Source organism: Carcharodon carcharias, chromosome 7 (genome assembly GCF_017639515.1).
Source record: "Carcharodon carcharias isolate sCarCar2 chromosome 7, sCarCar2.pri, whole genome shotgun sequence".
In the NCBI taxonomy this organism is placed as follows: domain Eukaryota; kingdom Metazoa; phylum Chordata; class Chondrichthyes; order Lamniformes; family Lamnidae; genus Carcharodon; species Carcharodon carcharias.
Window position 1 is genome coordinate 47,150,732 of NC_054473.1, and position 4,259 is coordinate 47,154,990.

Genomic DNA, 4,259 nt, shown 5'->3' on the forward strand with positions numbered 1-4,259 from the left:
GAGGGGGGGGAAAGGGGGCGAAGGGGGGAGAGGGGGAAAGGGGGCGAAGGGAGGGAAGGGGGGCAAGGAGGGGAGGGGAAGGGGGGCAAGGAGGGGAGGGGAAGGGGGCGGGGTGAGGGGAGGGGAAGGGGGTGAGGGGAGGGGGGAGGGGAAGGGGGTGAGGGGAGGGGGGAGGGGAAGGGGGCGGGGGGGAGGGGAGGGGGGAAAGGGAGGAAGGGGGTGAAAGGGGGGCGAGAGGGAAAAGGGGGTGAAAGGGGGGGCGAGAGGGAAAAGGGGGGACGGGGGTGAAAGGGGGCAAAAGGGGGAGAGGGGAAAGGGGGAAGGGGCAAAGGGGGAGAGGGGAAAGGGGAGAGGGAAAAGGGGGCAAGGGGGTGAAGGGGGAGGGGAAGGGGCAAAGGGGGTGAAGGGGGAGGGGAAGGGGCAAAGGGGGGAAGGGTGGAGAGGGGAAAGGGGGGGAAGGGTGGAGAGGGGAAAGGGGGGGAAGGGTGGAGAGGGGAAAGGGGGCGAAGGGAGAGGGGGAAGGGTGGAGAGGGGAAAGGGGGGCGAAGGGGGGGAGAGGGGAAAGGGGGGAAGGGGCAGAGGGGGAAGGGAAGGGGGGAGAGGGGGAAGAGGGGAAAGGGGGCGAAGGAGGGGAAAGGGGGTTGAAGGGGGAGAGGGGAAAGGGGGTGAAGGAGGGGAAGGGGGAGAGGGGAAAGGGGGTTGAAGGGGGAGAGGGGAAAGGGGGGCGAAGGGGGGAAAAGGGGGAGAGGGAGGCGAAGGGGGAGAGGGAGGCGAAGGGGGAGGGGAAGGGGGGGCGAAGGGGGGAAAAGGGGGAGAGGGAGGTGAAGGGGGGAGGGGAAGGGGGCGAAGGGGGGCAAGGGGGGAGGGGAAGGGGGGTGAGGGGGGAGGGAGGGGAATAGGGAGGGAGGGGGTGGTGGGGGAGGGAGGCAGTGGGGGGGGAGGGAGCGGGAGGCAGGGGGCGGGGAGGGAGGGAGGGGGAGCAGTGGGGGAGGGAGGGAGGTGGGGGGAGCGGGGAGGGAGTGGGGAAGGGGGAGAGGGAGGGTGGAGAGTGGGGAGGGGCAGAGTGAGGGGGGAGGGGAGGGGGAGAGGGTGGGGGGAGAAGGGGGAGAGGGAGGAGGGGAGAGGGAGGGGGAGAAGGGGGAAGGGGGAGATTGAGGGAGGGGGAGATTGAGGGAGAGGGGGAGGGGAGGGGGAGAGGGAGGGGGAGGAGAGGGATAGGGAGTAGGGGGAGAGGGAGGGGGGAGAAGGGTGAGGGGGTAGAGGGATGGAGTGGGAAGGTGGGTGAGGGGGTAGAGGGATGGAGTGGGAAGGTGGGAGAGGGAGGGAGTGGGGGGAGGGAGCAGGGAGGGGAGAGGGGGGATAGGGTGGTAGGGGGGAGAGGGAGGGGAGGGGGAGGGGAGGGGGGAGGTGGGAGAGGGAGGGAGGGGGAGCGGGTGGGGGGGAGGGAAGCTGGGGGAGCGGGGGTGGCGAGGAGGGAGGCAGGCGGAACGGGTGGGGGGGAGGGAGGCAGGGGGAGCGGGTGGGGGGGAGGGAGGCCGGGGGAAGCGGGTGGCGGGGAGGGAGGCAGGGGGAGCGTGTGGGGGGGAGGGAGGGGAGGAGAGGGAGCGGAGAGGGGGAGAGGGAGTGGGGAGGGGGAGTGGGGGGGAGGCGGGGGGGGAGGGAGGCAGGGGGAGAGGGAGGCAGGGGGAGCGGCAGGAGGGAGGCAGGGGGAGCGGGGGGGAGGGAGGGAGGGGGAGCGGGGAGGGAGGGGGAAGGGGACGGGGAGAGGGGAAAAGGGGAGAGGGGAAAGGGTGGGGAAAAGGGGGGAGGGAGGGAGGGAAAGGCGGGGAAGGGGGAAAAGGGGAGAGTGGGGAAAAGGGGGGGAGGGGGAAGAGGTGGAGAGAGAAGGAGGGGTGGGAGAAGGAGGGGAGGGAGAAGGAGAGGGGGGAGGGAGGGAGGGGAGAGAGAGAGAGGGGGAGGGGAAAGGGGTGTAGAGGGGTGAAAGGGAGGGGAAAAGGGGGTAGGGAGGGTGGGGAGGGGGAGCGCGGGGGGAGGAAGGGAGGGGGAGCGGGGGGGGAGGGGAAAAGGGGGAGAGGGGGTAGCGGAAAGGGGCAGAGGGGGGAAAGGGGGAGAGGGGGGAAGAGGTGGAAGGAGAGGGAGGTGGAGGGAGAAGGAGAGGGGGAGGGAGGGGAGAGAGGGGGAGGGGTAAGGGGTGTAGAGGGGTGAAAGGGAGGGGAAAAGGGGGGTGGGGGACGGGGGGGGGGAAAGGGGGGCGGGGAGGTGGGGGACGGGGGAGTGGGGAGGGTGGGGGAGGGGTAAAGGGGAGAGGGGAAGGTGAGAGGGGGAGGGAGGGGGGAGCAAAGGGAGGAGGGAGGGGGGAGCAAAGGGAGGAGGGGGGAAAGGGGAGAGGGGGGAAAAGGGGAGGGGGAAAGGATGTGGGGGAGGGGGGGAAAGGATGTGGGGGAGGGGGGAAAGGATGTGGGGGAGGGGGGGAAAGGATGTGGGGGAGGGGGGGAAAGGATGTGGGGGAGGGGGGAAAGGGGAGAGGGAGAGGGAGAGGGGGTAATGGGGGAGGGGGAAAAGAGGAGAGGGAGAGGTGGGAAAGCGGGGAAAAGGGGAGGGAGGAAAGGGGGTGGGGGAGGGGGATAAAGGTGAGAGGGAGAGGGGGGAAAAAGGTGAGAGGGAGAGGGGGGAAAAGGTGAGAGGGAGAGGGGGAAAAGGTGAGAAGGGGGAAAGGGGGTGGGGGGGGGAGGGGGAGAAAAGGGGGGTGAGGGGGGAAAGGGGGAGGGGGAAGGTGTGGGGGGCAAGGGGGGTGGGGGGGAGGGTGGTAGGGGAAGGGCGGGTGGGGGTGCAAGGGGGTGGGGGAGAGGGAAGGGGGGAGGGGAAGGGAGGATGGTAGGGAGGAGGGTGTAGGGGGAGGGGAAGGGAGAGGGGGAGGGGAGTTGGGGAGGAGAGTGGGGGTAGGCACCAAAGGGCCACCAAGCATTCCATACTTTACGCCCCCCGCCTCCCCAGGATGCATGGGCCATTGGAATCGCCTGGATCTCAGGATTCCCACAGGTGCAGAGTGTGATCGACTGCACCCATGTGGCGCTCAGGTCTCCATCGCTACACATGGTGGACTACATCAACCGCAAGGGATTCCACTCACTGAATGTGCAGCTGCTATGCGACCACCAGAAACAAATTCTGCAGGTGAGCACACGGTTTCCAAGGAGTGTGCACAATGCCTACATTCTCAGTTGGGCACAGATCCCCGGAGCCTTCCAGGGTCCACAGAAACTGCAGGGATGGTTCCTCGGGGACGAGGACTACCCGCAGAGACCGTGGCTGATGACACCAATGCAGCTACGCCTTGGTGCTCCCCGGACATCCACAGCAGAGGTGGAGGCAGCCTGTTGACTGTGACACCCTGTCTGTGATGTCTTTGGTGGGCGTCCTCTGGAGGGTCAACACTTGAGAGGGCCCCGGACTGCTTTTGGGGTCCTGCTGTGTGGCAGTGACACCCTCCTTGGCCTGTGAAGCTGGAGCTGCTGAGGTCACAGGAAGAGGGGATTCTGATGGGCCGGTCGCTCCCGGAATCATCTGGGTGGATGGTCCTGGAATCTGCATTTGCTAATCCTCCTCCCTACAGGTGCCCACGTGCCCCTGGCTAACTCCTTGAGGAGAAGGGATAACTGGCGTGAGACCAAGCTGCCCCACACCCCTCATGCATACACACTGTTGTAGGCCAACAATGGCATCAGCGATGGAGTTGAGCTCATGCAGCAGTGCTGGAATGATGTCCTGGACCAAGGTCTCCATGGCAGCTGCTATCCTACCAGCGTTGACCTCGATGCGTTGGCATGCCAGCGCTATCACCTTAGCCTGAAGGTGGACGGACTCCTACATCGTGCCTTGCAATCTGAGGAGTGCAGCGGCCCTCCCTGGTATTCTCGAGCTTGCCTTTGCAGTTCTAGCAACTGTGACATGACCCAGCCCAGAGGCTCGTCACCTGACTCGGACTCAGCAAAGTTCTGGCCTCCAGCATTCCTCCGACTGCTGGGGACCTGGGAAGACCCTGCCGTCACTTGCTGTGGATCAGACAGTGTGCTATGCTCACCAAACTATGATCCCATGTCTATTCTAAAGCTAGGTCCCACTGGTGAAGGGTGTGAATGAACGCTGTGACAGAACTTCAAGGAGTTTAGAAGAATGAGAGGCAACCTTATTAAAATATATAAGATTCTTAGGGGCTTGATAGGGTAGATACTGAGAGGTTGGCTCATCATCCAGGGTGC